The following is a 19,930-nucleotide window of genomic DNA, read 5'->3' on the forward strand; positions in this document are numbered from 1 at the left end:
ATTTGGCTCATGTGTTTGTAGTGAGCTACTATGAATGAAAGATTCATAACTATCTATTTCAAAAAACTTCTTTATTTGCATTGCAAGGAGCTTAATTGTTTGGAAACAAAACCAAGAATTGCTTTTAAATCATAAGCCTGTATGGATTTGGACCATGATTGGCACTGAACTAACAAAATAATTATTTCTCTGCACAAAGAAGGTTCTGAATTAATATTTATCAAATCATTGATAACTATGTTGACTATAGAAGGATAACAGTTCCTGAGTTGTCCCACATTCTTAGTGATTTGGACCAAAAATTTTTGTAGCTATTATAGAATGCCCTTGGAACCTCTCCCTTATCTTGCCTATCGGACAGTGTATAATAGAATCACAGGGAGGAGGGAGCCATGCAAACTTGCCAGATAGATGATTTGGAGTCCCAGTGACAACCTTGTGACCTAATTTTCCAAGCTCTGTCTACTTAACCAGAGAGTTATAGCTATATGCTATTAGCTTAAACAACACAGGGCTTGTATACAAGTTGAGAAGTTGGGGAGAGGAGGGAGGGGTAAATATAAATCCATTTCTGCAGTTTTGCCAAATTCATAACATAGAAGCACTTTTGTTCTAAAAGAAAACTTAATTTAGTTTTTCTCATTTTGGCTATTCCTTCTTACATGTGTCTCAAATAAATCATTACCAGAGGATCTGATTTTAAAAAAATGATGGCATACTAAAAGTTATTTTTGAAGACTTTTTTCTTTTCTTTTTTAAAAAAAAGGTAGTATGTGAATGTATTGGTAAGAAGTGGTGGCATTGTTTCTACTACCTCTTGTGCAGTAAATTAGTTTGTGCATGTCGACTATCCGAATAAGCTGAGGCTGTTTTTCTCTCATTAAATGAATATTTATGAATACGTGTAGTTGATTATATTTATTAAAGTCACATAAGACTTCAGGCTTTGTTATACATGTTATAAGTTGTTACTGCAAAAATGAGAATTTTAGATACCAGTATGAATCACTTAGTTTTGTTTGGTCATATATTAATGTCTAATTGCCATTTTGCCTCTATATATGCTAGCTAGACATGGATAGGAACTTTTTCTCTTGTATGTAACTCATATGTTGAAATATGTTGTACTGAGATTATTGGCTGCAATAATTAAACAGATACAGACTTCTGTCAGCTAGACTTAAACCATACTCTTTTTTCTAATTAGGACTTGTACTTAGGTAGGGTACTTATTTACCTCTATGATATATCTCTCTCTCTTTTTTTTTATATATATATATATATATTATTAATTTTTTACAGAGAGGAAGGGAGAGAGATAGAGAGTTAGAAACATCGATGAGAGAGACACATCAATCAGCTGCCTCCTGCACAATCCCCACCGGGGATCTGCCCGCAACCAAGGCGCATGCCCTTGACCGGAATCAAACCTGGGTCCCTTCAGTCTGCAGGCCGACGCTCCATCCACTGAGCCAAACCAGGTAGGGCTATTGGTTGCTTCTTGCATGCTCCTGGGCATATGCCTTGACTGAAATCGAACCAGCAACCTTTTGGTGCTTGGGACGATATGCAACCAATTGAGCCACACTAGCCAGGGCACATGCATATCTTTAACTCTAAACTGCATCAAGGTATCGCATTCATTTTCCTTCTTTCTCTGAGGATGATCAAAGTTCTTTGGCCTGATGATTCCCTTCTAATTTTCAACTTGACTTAAACCAAATTGAACTCAGAGAATCATTAATAATTAAAAAGTCAATAACATTGGAATGTAATTTTAATAATTTAGGTTTTTGTCTCATAAAATGTATTTTGGAGTCTAAAATGTAATTCCCCTTCTTACATGTACCAGTCTGTGTCAAAGTGTTTATATAGTAAGTAAGTCTTGGGGTTCCTGTATCTCTTGGTGTGGTATTACACATATCTGGAAACTGTTCTCTTAATGTCCTCTTGCTGCTGCTTATGTCTGTCTTGTTAGCCGAATTAAGACTCTTGGCAAGAATCTTAGGCCTGTTTCTTCTCCCTCAACTGTCCTGCATTATTCAGCCCACTGTAGTCTAGTGCCTGAGCTCATGTCTCATCTGTAACCTTCCGAAAGTCAAACCAAAAGAAAGATAATTTTTATCTCTTGATAATCTTTATCACCTGTCAGCTCTTAGAGGCATGGACTGTGTTGTTTTGTTCACTGTTAAATTTTTATTGCCTAGAGTTTCTAGTGCTTTGTAGATTGTCTATTTGCTGAATGGCTACATGTTTGTAATGACCTTTTTTTTTTTTTTTAAACAATGTTCTCTTCCTTTGGCTTCCATGGTGCTATCCTTCTCTGGTTTACATCCACCTGCACTTGATGTTAATTCAGAAACTCTGCTCTTTGGAGTTGGACAGGTATCTAAAAAGTGTCCAAAGTGTTCTTATCAAGTAAGTTCTAGCACCATCTGTTGGTAGCAGGGAGAGACAGTACTTTTTTTGGCCTCAATTCATGGTTCTGTTCATAATCTGAACACTCACAAGTTGAGATATTTCTGAATTTTCCACAATTCTTTTCTCAGCCTTCGAATCATTTTATGTTTCATTATCTTCCAAGTGACTTCAAGCACTCACATTATTTCACGAATTCTTTATTTCCAGTTGATGCGGTTGTTCTCCTGAGCTCTAACCCTTTATTTCTGACTGTACCTGAATATTGCATGGATTTCTTAGACTTTATTTGTCCCAAATATATGCTACTTAGGAAGACCTGTGCACTGAGAACTGTAAGACATTGATGAAGGAAACTGAAGAAGACTAAGTAAGTGGAAAGAATCCTGTGTTCATGGATTGGAAGAATTAATATTATTAAAATGCCCTTACTACCCAAAGCAATTTATAGATTCGGCGCAATTTCTATTAAAATTCCAACAGCATTTTTCACAGAAATAATAAGAACAATTGTAAAATTCATATAGAACCACAAAGACCAGAAAAGCCAAAGCAATCCTCAAAAAGAAGAATAAGCGAGAGGCATCATATTTCCTGATTTCAAACTATTACAAAGCTACAGTAATCAAAAAGCATGAAAACAAACACATAGACCAGTGGAACAGAACATTTGTTAGAATGGCTATCATAAAAAAAGACAAGAGATAAGTGTTGGTGAGGATGTGGAGAAAAGGGAGCCAATCCTTGTATACTGTCGATGGGAGTATTGATTGGTATAGCCATTGTGGAAAATATGGAGGTTCCTCAAAAAAAAAAATGAAACTAGAACTAATATACAATCCAGCAATCACACTACTCAATATACTAGAATTAATATAAATTTAGGATCTCAAAGAGATATTTGCATCCCCATGTTCACTATAGCATTATTCACAATAGTTAAGACATGGAAATAACCTAACTATTCCTTGACAGATGAATGGGTAAAGAAAATGTGATATATGTGCATTTATAGAAACAGTAGAATGGTGGTTGTCTGGGGATGGGAGGGGGTAGAGAAAATGGGAGATATTGGTCAAGGGGTACAAACTTCCAGTTATAAGATGAATAAATTGTAGGGATCTAATGTACAGCATTGTGACTATAGTTAACAATATGTCTTATACATGGGAAGTAGGTTTATAGTTGTGAATATGTGAAAATACAGTTGTATTATTATTTATTAATTATTGTATTTATTTATATTACAACTGTAAACCTACTTTTGCCCACCCCTGTATAATTAAAATTTGCTAAGAGAGTAAATGTTCTGACCATATAAACAAAAAAGTAATTATGTTAGGTCATGAAGTTATTAACTAAAGTTATTGTGGTAACCATTTTACAATATATACATATGTATTAAATTATCACATTGTACACCTTAAACTAACAATGCTATATATTAATTATATCTCAATAAACGTGGATAAAAAGAGAAAAGGTTATGTTATATTCAACATTATGTAGGAAGTTTGGCAAATAAAGGCATTAATAAGATCGTTTAAGTGATTAAGTAAAAATATCTTATAAAATACTATACAAATATGTCATTACAATAGTATATTTTAAATTTGTATTAAAATGGAAATAAAAGTAATCAAAATAATTAAAACCTTTTTCTTTTAAGAGGTACTCTGTTATGTGGAAAAATCATTTATGTGCAAAAGCTGCGTGCTATAACAAATGGATTGAAGAGTGATCTAATATATCATTTCTGATACTAAGAATCTATTTTTAGTTTATTTTTATTTCTAGTATACTAGATGTATTAGTTACTATTTTTATAATATATTTTTGTATTATATTTTGTATTATATAATATATTATATAATTATATAATATATTTTTGTAATAGTATACTATTTTTATTACTAGTATACTAGGTGTATACTAGTACATAAAATTTTGAAGAGTAGTAACTTTAAAAATACATTTTTGTTCAATGCCAAAGTTTAGGTCTAGCTTATTGTAGAGACACTGTAACAGTGTTGACTGAGTTGAAGAAAAGTCTTATGCTTAAAATTATTTTTCCAAACATTGTAAAAAATGTTATATTCTCAGGTGAGTTTTCAGAAATGTTTTTAACCCTCAATAGAGCTGAATTATAGTGACTAAAGTTTCCTATTTTCATAATAGGAGCAAAAATCATACAATCCACCTGGGAACCTGAGAAACATATCCCACTCTTATTGTTGCCAAAAACTCTTGAATAATATTCTCTCTAGCCTTTTCCATGTGCTGAAACAGTCTTTGTTTTCCCTGGGAGAGGGGTTTTCATCTCTCTTCTGTTGCTGATTCAGGGGTGAAAGAATAACTCCTCTTGCCAAAAGAAGATATGCTTTTCTCTGTGATAAAGTGATTAAGTTGGTTTATGTCATTTCAGCTAGCTTGTTATTAAATTGTGTTTCAACCGCTTCAGTTTGTGTTGTGTCAGTATTATTTTTATCATCTTAAACTATTCTTCAAAGTCTTAACATGCTGATAAATTGATTACTTTTTCATATCCTCTACTAAAGTGATATGACTGAAATTAAACTTAGTTAGGGACTAAAATACTCTAAAATTAAAACAAGAAGGCAGAAAGCATGAAGGACAAAAGTTCACTCAGCCATGGTTCATGGGATAGTTTTGCTCTTTCTGGTGACAGAGGTTTACTGTGGATTGCTTGGGCTAGGACTTGCATGTTGATTTGTGTCCAAAAATCAAGTTCCCTTGTCTTGGTATGGAGTGGATTAGATCCACAACTCTCTAGAGAGCAAAGCTTTCCCATTCCAGAGTGCTAACCCTGTACTTGTTCCAACCCTCACTTGATGTTTGGGCAAAGCTTACTCTTCTTATATTCAGTGGCTTATTGCCTGGAGTTCGAAAAGAAAGTTATGATTGATGACACTTGACTTTTGTGTTTTCTTTGTCACTTGAATGACTTGTATGTGACAGGTATGTTTACCTAATTCATATCCAAAGGTTTAAAGAACAAGTAAGGAAGAATGAAGGGACTTTGGGATAACTTCTTATGACATTTCTTTTGAGTTCATGATTAAATCATACAAAATAGGGTTCTTTCCGTTTGTTTGTATTTTGAAATTAGCTCTTAGTAATAGTACAAATAATCTTTACAGTGAGTTAGCTTCAGAAATAATTCAATTCTAGGGAAAATTTCTAGACCCTTAGAAGAACACATCTTTGACCCTTCTTTAACTGCCATATCCAATTTGTTGCCAAATCCTGCTAGTTTTACATTAAAGTTAATCCTTGCCTTTGTTCTATCTGCCCCATGTTCACTATTTTCAGGCCACATAACTGTTTTCTTAGACAATTACCTCCTAAATGGTCTCTACAGTTGCCTTGCTCTTACTTCAGTTTATTTTAATTACTACTTCCAGTTCTGTTTTGTTAAAGCCAAGCTCAGATCATGTCAGTCTGTTACTTAAAAAACTGCCACAGAAGATTCAGTTTAGGCCTCCATAACCTGATTATTTCTTTCCACTTTAACTTTAGCCTCACTACTCTCTTTCTGTAAATGGTCGATTAGCCAAAGTGAAGTACTATACATTTCCCCCAGAATATTTTAGTCTTTCCAATTTCTCTGCCTTTAATTTCTCTCCTTCTTCGCTTACTTTACTTGGAAAGTCTTTCAACACTATCTGCATATACAAATCTAATCTATCATTTGGCAAATTTATTTTATGCCATCATGGAATTATCTTTACCTCCCTCTCCTGAAAATGTTTTCTCAGGATCTTTTGGTACTTCTTTCTACCATGTACTATTTTATACCTGCCACCAGGTATTACACTTCTCCAAGATAGGCTCCATATCTGATTTTTCCTTATGGACAGGCCACAGGCCTAGAGTGTGATTTTATGTGCATTAGAAACTTAATATATGTTTGTTAAATGATGAAGTAAATGAGTCTCTATCTTGTATATTCCATCATGAGCTTTGTACCAATGACACCTCAATTCTCAATCTGAATTGAGAAAAGGAAAATTATAATACTGCCCACAGTTTTTACTGAGCCTAAATTGAAATACTCTGGAAAAGTTTAATGAGAGAGACAATTGGAATGTACTCTGTTATTTAGGATAAAACCTCTGGCAAACGTGCCTGTTTTTCAAGTTCTTCTTAGTCTTTTAAATGTGGACTATGATTATTCCCTTTAAACTTCGCACAGGTTTAATAAGTGAGCCATTGTTTTAAAGTGTTTTATAGCTTACTCCATGAAGAAACTGAACTCTTGAAATAAAAAGCGAGTAAGGGTGAGAGCATTTTGATTTCACACTTTTCTTTCCCATCTATTCCTGTCATCAGAATACAGTTTTCAAGGTTTGTGCAGAACACCAACCTATGAGTAAGACAATGAGATTTTTCTGATACTTTAACCAAATCCTCATGAAAAGGTCTTAAAAGGCTTGCTGCAGTACATCGTTTTTAGTAAGTTCTATGGTAGTTATGAATATTTTAAAAGGTTGAATAATGCTATCCATTCTTTTCCAGGCTTTTTTCTGATTTATTTTGCACTTTTTTTGAGGGTAAAAATTTGATTCAGTGTTGCCTGTTAGGGTATTATTTTTTAAGTGATTATTAATTCAGGTTTTTATAAAGAATAAAATCCAATTAAAACATGAAAATTATAAATAATTATGATACTGGAATTATTTTGGGTTTTCAGCTGTTGTGAATAAAATAAGTGTAACTGCAAAAAAATCTGAAAAATAATGAAACATAGCTTTGGGCAGAATACTCAGGATATTTTTGTACTGTGTGCAATTTACTTTGCTCTGTACTAAGATTCTGGTGTATACTAGCATTAGACAAAGGGTTGAAAGTATGGTTACTATTTAGAGATGTTCATTGTTTGAGAGAAATTCAACAGAATCTTGAATATTTTCATCATTTTATAGAAACTATTTTAAATCATAAATGTGTTTTGTATGTTAATATCTTAAAGTGTGTTTTGCTTTCTAGATATGATACTTAAAATTTGCTTTGAAATTGTTTTATTGTAATTTTTGCCAACAACAGTATCTTATGCCATATTTGTTAAAACATTTGAATGTTAATTGATAACCATGATGCTAGTTTTCTTATTTTACTTAGAATTCTGAACAATTTTCTTACATGTTTCCATGAAAATTCATTTTTTATTTATTTCTTCCTTGTTTTATGTATACATCAGGTGTGGCAATTATTTTAATAAGAAAATCTGTCAATAAATTCACAGAAGTAGAATTTCTATTTTGTATTAGTGATGTAAGAATGACTTGTAACATTTTCCTAATTGTATCTTTTATTTTGTGTTCTTTTTGATAAGCACAATCAATTTATTTTGCCAACATTTTTCTATGGAAAGAGAACTCCTGTCCTTTTCTTTGAAGTTAGTTCATGCAGATTTGGTTAACGGAAGATAAAGTGAGATCTTATGGGGTGACAAAGAGTTTGGTTTACCTTGGGCGGGGCATAGGGAAAAAGATAGGGGATATTTCTTCACAAGGAATTTAATGGAGAACTGTTTGCCACTGCAATTATGAACAACCATAGTTGTGCCTAATTTATGTTTTATTTTTTACATGCCCAAGTGATTTTAATTTCATCTAGAAGTGTTATAAGTATAGTTGGGTTAAAATAGTATTTGTCTAATAAATGTGTTTTTGATTTCTGTAGTGTTTCCTTTATTTTCTACTGAATCAAAAAAATGTGTAAACCTAGAAAATCTGCAGAGAGTGCCAAGCCTTCTTCTTCTATCTTCCTCATTTGCATTATATTTTCTCTGCTATCATCTGTAAGATAACTTCATGAGACAACTGTCATTATTGTTTAATGTCAGCCACCCACCTATAAGGGTTAGGAAAAAAGTTATTTTCTGTATGGATGTATGTAGATAGCCAAATCATTACTGTGATGGAAGGAGATTAAATCCATTTGCTTGATATTAATATTGAAAACCTATTTTTCTCCCCCTTTAAAAAACTGTCTTCTGATAATTCTGAGACTTAAAGTATAAAGAACCCAACTCTTAAAGTAGTGTTCTTTAATTAATATTTGGTAAATATTAATTAAATACTACCCGTCAACTTTGTGTAACCTGGTGGGAAACTTTTGTTTTACCTCTGCTTTTAAAATTCATAAAACCAATTATCTTCACTTTCCCAGGATTATATAATAAATAATTATATAATCCAAAACAGTCTTTAAAAAAATAGATATCTCAAAGGCTCCTTCCAATTCTAATATTATATAAGTCCTTGATTTTAAGTTAGGTTCGTTCTCAGCTCTAATGGAATAATACTGTGATTCTATTTTTAAGGCAGTAATTAAAATTTCTTTAAATTACCTTAAACTGCATAGAAAACTTTATTTGTAAAATAACAATGAAAAAATAGCTAGCTTTTAGTCTCTGGGGAAAGATAATTCCATCTTTTTGCACTTGAAATGTTTTTACGTTGGGAAATTCTTTTGGGAAAACAGATTTCCAGATAGCTTAAAACTGACAAATGGGTATTTTGACAGGTATTCCTGGAAGGAGAGCTATAGCCATCAGACATTTAAATTTCTTTAGTGTAACAACTTTTTCAGCAAACTTTCATTGCAAAGTCTATGTTGGGATTTTCTCAGAGTAAAAACACTTTCTGTAAGCCCTTCAGTCAGGATTGGTTTCTACTATTTATTGCTTTAATGCTCTTAACTTATAATTACAGGTTTACTTAGGCTATTTCATTGTTGTCTCTTTCTGGTGAAACTCTGTTGGTTAGACTAGGTTAATGTCATCAAGGACATTTTCTTCCGTGTAACTTGGTTGCAGGAAAAATTCCATATGAAAGTGAAGGGATCAATCAACAATTTAGAACAGTAAATCAGAGTACAACTCTTGCTAAGTAGCATGGTGTTGTATCTTTATGGGGGCGGGGGGTGTGGGGGGGAGAGGTGGTGATCACAGCTGCTTCAGAATCATACGAAAATACACGAGTAATACTACCTAGCTGGGGAAAGAGCAATCAAAATATAAATGAGTTCTGGAAAGTGTAAACGTCTGAGGCATGTGGTAGTAAGAAGGCTTATGTGTTGGACTCTGGGAGTGTGAGATAAATGTGAAAGAATATGGGGCTATTTAAGAAATGGAGCAGAACTGAGTACAGAGTCAGTGGAGGGGCAAGGAGGGACTATGAGGGGAAGCTTGAATGCTGCCAGAAAGGAAGGAGAAGACGGGAGAGTAAGCTTGTTGAACTCTGAAGTGGAGGCCTGGGCCTAGGTGCTTAGGAAAGGAGCTAGTTTAAGGATGTACTGAGCAGGAAACACATCGAATGAGACGCCACTGCTTCGGGTGGTTTCAAGATGAATACTTCTAAGAGTGAAGGAGGAAGGACTTGTTTTCCAAAATCTTTTTTTTTTTTTTTTTTATAAACCAAGAAACTTAATCTTTATTTGTAGAGGACATGATAGTCTGTATACCAGAGAACATCTGTATGCTCTTTTATCAGTTCAGAGTCTGAATAGTTAGTACACAGTTTGCAAATTTTGTTGGAGAACCTAATTAGCAATGTAATAAACTAATCCAAAACAAAGGACTATTTTTGCTTTATCTACATCTTAAAATAAATATAAATAGCAGTAAAACCAAACAAAGTGAAATACTTAGTGGATACAACTGCATATAGTACTATTTAGATCTACACAAGTCATCAGGGGATACTGAATTTCTGTAGAAATGATGGCTATAAAAGATAACTTTCAAAAGCAACCTTTTACAGGTAAAATTCAAGATTTGATTTCCCAATTAGGTTTTACCTTGTATAATTTTTTTTTCTTTTTTTTCCTTTTTTTTTTTAAATTTATTGCTTAAAGTATTACAAAGGGTATTACATATGTGTCCATTTTATCCCCCCGCCCTAGACAGTCCCCTAGCCTCCCCTATCCCCCAGTGTCTTATGTCCATTGGTTATGCTTATATGCATGCATACAAGTCCTTTAGTTGATCTCTTACCCCCCTACCTCCTGCCCCCCAACCCACCCCGGCCTTCCCGCTGCAGTTTGACAATCTGTTTGAGGCAGCTCTGCCCCTGTATCTATTATTGTTCAAAAGTTTATAATGGTCTCTATTATCCATGAATGAGTGAGATCATGTGGTATTTTTCCTTCATTGACTGGCTTATTTCACTTAGCATAATGCTCTCCAGTTCCATCCATGACGTTGCAAATGGTAAGAGTTCCTTCCTTTTTAGAGCAGCATAGTATTCCATTGTGTAGATGTACCACAGTTTTCTAATCCATTCATCTACTGATGGGCACTTAGGCTGTTTCCAGATCTTAGCTATGGTGAATTGTGCTGCTGTGAACATAGGGGTGCATATATCCTTTCTGATTGGTGTTTCTGGTTTCTTGGGATATATTCCTAGAAGTGGGATCACAGGGTCAAATGGGAGTTCCATTTTCAGTTTTTTAAGGAAACTCCATACTGTCTTCCATAGTGGCTGCACCAGTCTGCATTCCCACCAGCAGTGCACAAGTGTTCCTTTTTCTCCACATCCTCTCCAGCACTTGTCGTTTGCTGATTTGTTGATGATAGCCAGTCTGACAGGTGTGAGATGGTACCTCATTGTTGTTTTGATTTGCATCTCTCAGATGATTAGTGACTTTGAGCATGTTTTCATATGTCTCTTGGCTTTCTGAATGTCCTCTTTTGAAAGGTGTCTATTTAGGTCCTTTGCCCATTTTTTGATTGGATTGTTTATCTTCCTTTTGTTAAGTTGTATGAGTTCACTATAAATTTTGGAGATTAGGCCCTTATCAGTTATGACATTGGCAAATATGTTTTCCCACACAGTGGGTTTTCTCGTTGTTTTGTTGATGGTTTCTTTTGCTGTGCAGAAGCTTTTTATTTTGATGTAGTCCCATTTGTTCATTTTCTCTTTCGTTTCAAGTGCCCTAGGAGCTGTATCAGTGAAGAAATTGCTTCGGCATATGTCTGAGATTTTGTTGCCTTTGGATTCTTCTAGAATTTTTATGGTTTCCTGTCGTACATTTAAGTCCTTTATCCATTTTGAGTTTATTTTTGTGTATGGTGTAAGTTGGTGGTCTAGTTTCATTTTCTTGCATATATCTGTCCAATTTTCCCAACACCATTTATTGAAGAGACTATCTTGGCTCCATTGTATGTTCTTGCCTCCTTTGTCAAATATTAATTGAGCATATTAGTTCGGGCCGATTTCTGGGCTCTCTATTCTATTCCATTGATCTATATGCCTATTCTTGTGCCAGTACCAGGCAGTTTTGAGAACAGTGGCTTTGTAATACAACTTGATATCTGGTATTGAGATCCCACCTACTTTGGTCTTTTTCAGGATTGCTGCAGCTATTCGGGGTCTTTTTTTATTCCAGATGAATTTTTGGAGAGTTCGTTCTAGATCTCTGAAGTATGCCGTTGGTATTTTAATGGGAAGTGCGTTGAATTTATAGATTGCTTTGGGTAGTATGGACATTTTAATGATGTTGATTCTACCAAACCATGAACACGGTATGTTCTTCCATCTGTTTATGTCTTCCTCTATATCTTTTTTCAACGTCCTGTAGTTTTCTGAGTAGAGGTCTTTTACCTCTTTAGTTAAGTTTATTCCTAGGTAGCTTAATTTTTTTGGTGCGATGGTAAACGGGATTGTTTTTATAATCTCTCTTTCTGAAAGTTCACTATTGGTGTATAGAAATGCCTTAGATTTCTTGGGGTTAATTTTGTATCCTGCTACATTGCCAAATTCATGTATTAAGTCTAGTAGCTTTTTGATGGAGTCTCTAGGGTTTTGTATGTATAATATCATGTCTTCTGCAAATAAGGACAGTTTTACTTCCTCTTTTCCAATTTGGATGCCTTTTATTTCTTCTTCTTGCCGAATTGCGATGGCTAACACTTCCAGTACTATGTTGAACAGGAGTGGTGAGAGGGGGCATCCCTGTCTTGTTCCTGTTCTTAGGGGAAATGGTGTTAGTTTTTGTCCATTGAGTATGATGTTGGCTGTGGGCCTGTCATATATGGCTTTTATTATGTTGAGGTATGATCCTTCTACTCCCACCTTGCTGAGAGCTTTTATCAAAAATGGGTGTTGAATTTTGTCAAATGCTTTTTCTGCATCAATTGATATGACCATGTGGTTTTTTTCTTTCAATTTGTTTATGTGATGTATCACGTTTATTGATTTGCGGATATTGTACCATCCTTGCATCCCTGGGATAAATCCTACTTGGTCATGGTGTATGATCTTTCTGATGTACTGCTGGATCCGATTTGCTAAGATTTTGTTGAGGATTTTGGCATCTATGTTCATGAGAGATATTGGCCTGTAATTCTCTTTCATTGTGTTGTCTTTATCTGGTTTTGGTATTAGGGTGATGCTGGCTTCATAGAATGAGCTTGGAAGTGTTCCTTCCTCTTGAACTTTTTGTAGTAGTCTGAGGAGGATAGGTTTTAGTTCTTCCTTGAATGTTTGGTAAAACCCCCCTGTGAAGCCGTCTGGTCCTGGGCTTTTGTTTGCTGGAAGCTTTTTGATGACTGCTTCAATTTCTCCCATAGTTATTGGCCTGTTGAGATTATTAGATTCTTCCTGATTGAGTTTTGGAATGTTGTATTTTTCTAGGAATTTGTCCATTTCCTCCAGGTTGTCTAGTTTGTTGGAGTAGAGCTGTCCATAGTATTTTTTAACAATCATTTGTATTTCTGTGGGGTCTGTTGTTATTTCGCCTCTATCGTTTCTGATTTTGTTTATTTGGGTCCTCTCTTTTTGCTTCTTGGTGAGTCTGGCTAGAGGCTTGTCAATCTTGTTTATCCTTTCAAAGAACCAGCTCTTGGTTTCATTGATTTTCTGTATTGTTTTTTTGGTCTCTATGTCATTTATTTCTGCTCTAATCTTTATTATCTCCTTCCTTCTGCTCACTCTGGGGTTTTCTTGTTGCTCTCTTTCTAATTCTTTGAGTTGTAGAGTTAGATGATTTACTACCATTTTTTCTTGTTTTTTGAGATAGGCCTGTAGAGCTATAAACTTCCCTCTCAGGACTGCTTTCATTGTGTCCCATAGGTTTTGGATTGTTGTGTTTTCATTGTCATTAGTTTCCAGGATGTTTCGAATTTCTTCTTTGATTTCATTGGTAACCCAATCAATATTTAATAGCATGCTATTCAGCTTCCAGGTGTTTAAGTATTTTGGGTTGTTTTTATTGTAGTTTATTTCTAATATTATGCCATCGTGGTCTGTGAAGACGCTTTTTATGATTTCAATCTTCTTGAATTTGGGGATACTTTGCTTGTGACCCAATATATGGTCTATTTTTGAATATGTCTTATGAGCATTTGAGTAGAATGTATATTTCCTGGCTTTGGGGTGAAGTGTTCTGAAGATGTCTATTAAGTCCATCTGATCTAGTGAGTCATTTAGGATTGCTGTATCTTTGCTGATTGTTTGTTTAGAGGGCTTATCCAATGTTGTCAGTGGTGTATTAAAGTCCCCTACTATGATTGTATTGTTGTCGATCTCTCCTTTGATATCTTCCAGGAGTTTTTTTATGAATTTGGGTGCTCCTGCATTGGGTGCATATATGTTTACCAGGGTTATATCCTCTTGTTGTATTGATCCCTTTAGTATTATGAAGTGGCCTTCCTTATCTCTTGTTATGGCCTTCACTTTGAGGTCTATTTTGTCCGATATAAGTATTGCTACCCCAGCTTTCTTTTCCTTTCCATTTGCCTGAAAGATATTTTTCCATCCTTTCACTTTCAGTCTGTGTGAGTCCCTTGTAATGAGGTGGGTTTCTTGTAGACAGCAGATGTATGGGTCATGTTTTTTTATCCATTCAGCCACTCGATGTCTTTTGTTTGGAGCATTTAGTCCATTTACGTTTAAAGTTATTATTGAAAGGTACTTGTTTGTAGCCATTTCTGTTTTTGTGTGGCTGTTTTCTTTCTGAGCTTTTTATTTCTTATTTTTATACCAGTCCCTTTAGCATTCCTTGCATTGCTGGCTTGGTGGTGATAAACTCCCTTAGCCTTTTTTTGTCTGTGAAGCTTCTTATTTCCCCTTCAAGTTTGAATGATAGCCTTGCTGGATAGAGTATTCTTGGATTCAGTCCTTTGCTTTGCATCACTTTGTAAATTTCTGTCCATTATTTTCTGGCCTGATGTGTTTCTGTTGAGAAATCATTTGACAATCTAATGGGAGATCCCTTGTATGTAACTTTCCATCTCTCTCTTGCAGCCTGTAAGATTCTCTCTTTGTCCTGAACATTTGCCATGGTAATTATGATGTGTCTTGGTGTGTGTCTTTTCGGGTTCACCTTGTTTGGGACTCTCTGGGCTTGTGTGACTTTTGTCTTCCCCACCTCAGGGAAGTTTTCTGATATTATTTCTTCTAATAGGTTTTCTAATCCTTGTTCATCCTTCTGTTGTTCTGGTACCCCTATTATTCGTATGTTGTTTCGTTTCATGTTGTCCCAAAGCTCCCTTAGGCTCTCCTCCTGTCTTTTCATTTTTTTCTCCAATTGCAGTACATTTTGGGTGTGTTTTGCTTCCTTGTCTTCTAATTCACTAATTCGGTCCTCCGCTTCTCCTAGTCTACTGTTGATACTTTCAATGGAGTTTTTCATTGCAGCTATATCACTCTTCATTTCTTCTTGGGTCTTACTTAAGTTGTTGATTTTTTCATCTGTTTCTTCTAGCTTCTTCCATATGTTATTGATTATTTCATCTGTTTCTTCTTGCTTCTTGCAGAGGTTGTCGATTTTTCCCTCCATCCGGTTTATGCACTCTAGGACCCTTATTCTGAATTCTTTTTCTGTCATGTTGCATGCCTCTTTATTACTTAGCTGCTTTTCCGGAGAGTCCTCCTTCTCTTTCCTTTGGGGGTTTCTTTGTCTACCCATGTTTGATCTCACTGACATATCTAGACGTTGAGTCGTTCAGTGGTTGCTCCCTTGGTGGCAGTGACTCCTTGGTCTGTGGTTGCTCTTCGGGCGGTTGCGGTAGCAGCAGCTCCTCTGGTGGGTGCTGTTCACAGCTGTGGTGGCTCTTCTGGCTGATGGGGTGAGGTTTCACGTACAGCTGCTGTTCCTCAGCAGAGGGTGTGGTGCTCAGGAGGTTGCTGTTGCTTGGATCTGCTGCGTTGATTTAAAGGCACAAAATACAACACAACAAGGCACCATGTACCAGGCACTATACACAAATATATTCACGATATTAATAACCCCAAATAAAGGTGACCACCTGAATTAAGAGAATTAGGGGATAAGGAAGAAGGAAGAGAAAAAGATAAAAGAGAAAAAAGAAAAGAAAAGTAGGGACCAAAAAAAGGAGTGCAAAAATGAAATTGGGAAAAAGGAGGGGGGAAAATAAAAGTGAGAAAAGAAAAGAAAAGAAAAAAAAAGAGCGAAAAGAGAGATTGAAGTGGAAGAGGGGAAGAGACTTTTTTATATGAGGAGAATACTCCTATAGAACAGCCATTAATCCCAACAAATTCCAGCAACAGCTCCCTGGAGATGAATGCAAACTAGAAACAACCAATAATATAACGATGAAAATAGAATGGAGAACACTAATCCCAAAATAAAATAAAGAGAAAATAAAATGGCACTTTAAAAAAAAATGGTAAAATGGTAGCAGTAATAATACTGGTTAAAAATAAGAAGGTAGTAATTAAAAGGGTAAAATCAGGTGATGGAAAAAAGAAGAAAAAAAAAAAGAAGAAGAGGAAAAGAAAAAAAAAAAAAAAAAAAAAAAAAAAAATTGGTTTCTTAGTTAAAAGGTGAAAAAAGAAAAAAAAAAATATTGCAGTAGTGAAGGTCCTTCGGTTCTTCTATTCTTCAGTGTGGCTCGCCTTAGACCTGCCAGGTATTCAGGAGAGTGTTGAGTTTCCCTGCGATACACTGTTCCTCTGTGTGTAAACCACAGTCCTTATTTTAAAGCAAGCCGCATTTGTTTCCCAGACTGCCTTATTTTGTGTTTAGCAAAGAGTCAGTTTGTGGGTCAGCCTCTGGGTGGCAGTGTTCTGGGGTTGGCCTCTGAGGCTATAGGCCCTCTCTGTCCAGTGGAAGTTCACTGCCCAGAGCTGGCTGCGTAAGAGTTACTGGCGCTGTGTTGTTGCTGGGATTGAAAATCCCTCTATAGGCCAGACCCTGTTAACTGTATAGGCCAGACCCTGTTAACTCCCAGGGACTGATCAGGTTATTTTAATCCTTCATCTCCTACAGGGTGGAATCTGGGTATGGCTGTGCTCCTTGCCTGGGGGCTGGGGGGAGGAGTCTCACTCTCCTGAGAGAATGGCTGCCCCAGTCCTGGGCTCAGGGGTGTCTCAGCACTCAGTTCGCTGCCACCTCTCCCGGCCCCCCTTCTCTCCTCAGTCTCTCCCCAGATTCCACTCCTCCGCACCCTCTCCCTCTCTTCAGCACAGGTGAGTGTCTGTATCCGAAATGTCCCATGAACAGGATTCAGTGAAAACAAACAAACGAACGCCGGCCGCCGAAATGGGGAAGGCTTGGTTTCTGTAAGCTTCTTCTCTTACCGGGACTGTATGGTCTGGTCAGCTCTTTAGGCTGCCCCCTTTAGGCTCAGTCCTCCGTGATCACAGAACCCAGCTCTCAATTCCCCTGGCGGCGCCAGGAATCCCGCGGTTCTCCTTTCCCCCGTCAGGGGCTCTGCCTGTCCCAAGGGACGCGGCTGTCTGCCACGCGGTCTCCCTCCGACTCTCTGGGCTCAGAGGTCTGGCAAACTTTCCTGCCCAAATCCCTGGTTTTTTTTACCTTTCCAGGGGAGTTCTGCTCTTCCCGGCTGCAAACCGTCTCACCAGCTGAGCAGTTTCGCCAATTCGGGGTGGATGTTACTAGTTTCAGCTGCTCACTCCATTTGCTCCAGGACACGACCTGGGACGCGTCTGCCTATACCGCCGCCATCTTCCGTCCTGTTTTCCAAAATCTTGAGACAGAGAGTATTGGCCGAAAGACTGGAAGGCTGAGAAAGGGTTTCATGTGAGTGATGGCATCTACATGTACCTTTGATAGATGTCCTCTCTATGCTGTTGCTCTCCAGACATCTTTAACTGGCAGGATCAAGCAGACTTGACCTCGGGACAGCTCTCTGAGTATGTGCACTTCAGGCTAGTGTGGTATTTTGGTGCAAAGGTTATTCAAGGAGAGGAACTGCAGTCCCAAAGGCTTAGGCTTTAGAGAGGGAGCAGCACTCCCTCCCCTCATACCTTGGAGAGGTGGAGTGGGAAGTGACTGAGTAGTAAAAAGGCCCGTGGAGCTTAATGATTGGCCTGGCTTCACGTCACATCATATCACATGTTGCTTAACCAGCCTACATCCCTCTCTAATACTTCTGGGAAAATAAAACCAGGATTGTTATTCATAGAGATTTTTTGGGAGGTTCTTTCACATATTTCATTCACATTTTTTTTTTTTTTTTGCTAAATTGTATAGACAGTTTGCTTAAAATGCATGGGTTGGATAGTCAGGGAAAGAGGTGATAATTTTCAGTTATGGGAAAAGGGCCTGAGAATTACTGGGATTGCTTTGACTGTGTTAGCATACATGACTGTTGCTCTGTTTGCCCAGGATCTAAAGAAGAACACCTATTCACTTATTTGCCATTTGCTATCAAGCCATGCCAACTACTATATCCTCAGATCAGCTACTAAGTAAGAGAGGGATGTGTTATTATGTGACTCCTCCTTCTTGAGTGGTTTCCCCTGTATTTCCTATTTCTATGGTGCGGTGTGAAGAGATTCAGGATTTCCATTCCGGCTCTTCTCTTTCCTGCCAAGCCCATGACCCTTGCCAACTGCATCTTTTCCTTCTGCCTGCAATTTTGGTTTGGGTTCTGGACTCTTTGGGAATTTACAGAACAGAATTCATTTAAACTCTTTTATTTATTTATTTTTTAAACAAATGGGACCAGTATCTTAAATGAGGTCAGGCCAACACCTACTATGACAGAATCTCCCCCTCATCCTCCTGGCACAGGGAGAGAATTCATACAGTAGAAGAATGGCTTGAAACTGTGTACCCACAGTGTCCATTGGGATAAAGCTAATGCCCAGGTGGAGGCACAGCACAGTGACTCCTTTGCCCAGCTCTGTTGTTCTGCTTGGTCCCAAGCCAGATGGCGACCAGGTGGGTGAGCCATTGCCTTTGGCCTTTCCCCAACCCCCTCAGGTTGAGGATAAAATACCCAGCTGTCCCTTCCCTTGCAGGATTTACCCTGTGGAAACAGTAAATGCCCTCACTGTTGTTTGATATTTATATAATTTTGTTTAAACTTGTTAGTATAGTACTACCAATATAGATTTATTGGTGTATGAAAGCTTCACATGCTTGATAAAACTCAAGAATAGAATCCATTTAACACGAGACTGTTTTAGTATTAAAAGATCTTCTGGAGTGAGCATGGGAGAGGAAGTGGAAGATTTGAACTAGACTGAACAAATGCAGTTCATGTACTATATATAGAGTTATTTTGATCACTAGAAGTACTTCTAATGAGGCTTGCATTAATTAGTTGCAGTACCTTTATCTTTTAGCCACATTCTGACATCTGTAAGGCAGAAATGAACATCCAAGGTCTTCTTCAAATAGAAACATATCCACTGCATCTGATAGTACTTACACTTTTGTGCCTGGATTATACTATAGTATTAAGTGTGCCTTATCGGAATAATGGGTATAGAATTTACAGTTGTTATGATTTGTTTTCAAGTCTCAGATGTAGTTGGAGACATATGAAGAAGTAGAGAAGGAATTCTGAAAAAAAACACCACACAACAAAAAACCCCCACACAAAACAAAAACCAAAACCACAACCCCCCACCCCCCCAATACCTGGTCATTTTATAGAGCTTCATCTGTACAGATCCTTCATTTTAACACTAGCTTTGCTTTCTATGATTATGATACTTTCCTAGTGGCATTCTTACAATTGCATTTTATTTAATTTTTGCTTGTTTTAAAAAATCTTCAAAAAAAATAACAGAAAAGTCCAAGAACTTTATTGATGATGTTTCTGAGACATATACATGTTTCTTAAACCTAAATGATTCTGGTAAGTGGTGGGGGTGAACACTTTTTCCTGCTGTCCCAGACTGGGGTCTCTTGTTTACCACTGGATTTGCAGCTTGAGGAAATACCCTGATTTCTTAAGGATCCAGTTACAGCCTGAGTCACATTTCCATAAGACATAATGCCGTAAATAAATGATAGTTATCCTACACATGCCTTTTGCACCATAATATAATTGGAATGATACAACTAATATTGTTAATATCATTAGAAAAGTAATGATTGCCTTGTCTTCCTCTACTGTATCAATGAAATGATATAGTAGATTGAAAAGTATTTTTTTAAGATGTTAGGTGATCAATAAAGAGACATCATGATGATTACTATTATTACAGTTAACTTTTATCTGATTACTTTTATCACTACCAACATCACCATTGTTACTTCT

The 19,930-nt window shown here is 36.6% G+C and overlaps 1 protein-coding gene across 7 annotated transcripts in view; it reads left to right on the forward strand.

The window, feature by feature from the left end:
* EPS8 (epidermal growth factor receptor pathway substrate 8) overlaps positions 1-19,930 on the forward strand; it is a 182,208-nt gene that overhangs the window by 13,833 nt on the left and 148,445 nt on the right. For 2 of the 7 annotated variants that reach the window (XM_036296981.1, XM_036296975.1), the window contains exon 1: positions 17,288-17,454. The exons of the other annotated variants lie outside the window; for them this stretch is intronic. The gene's annotated coding sequence lies outside the window, so the exon portion shown is untranslated. Of the gene's footprint in view, positions 1-17,287; positions 17,455-19,930 lie in introns of those variants that run through there. 7 annotated transcript variants of the gene reach the window in all.

The sequence above is a fragment of the Myotis myotis genome, unplaced genomic scaffold, assembly GCF_014108235.1.
Source record: "Myotis myotis isolate mMyoMyo1 unplaced genomic scaffold, mMyoMyo1.p scaffold_m19_p_3, whole genome shotgun sequence".
NCBI classification, from domain to species: Eukaryota; Metazoa; Chordata; class Mammalia; order Chiroptera; family Vespertilionidae; genus Myotis; species Myotis myotis.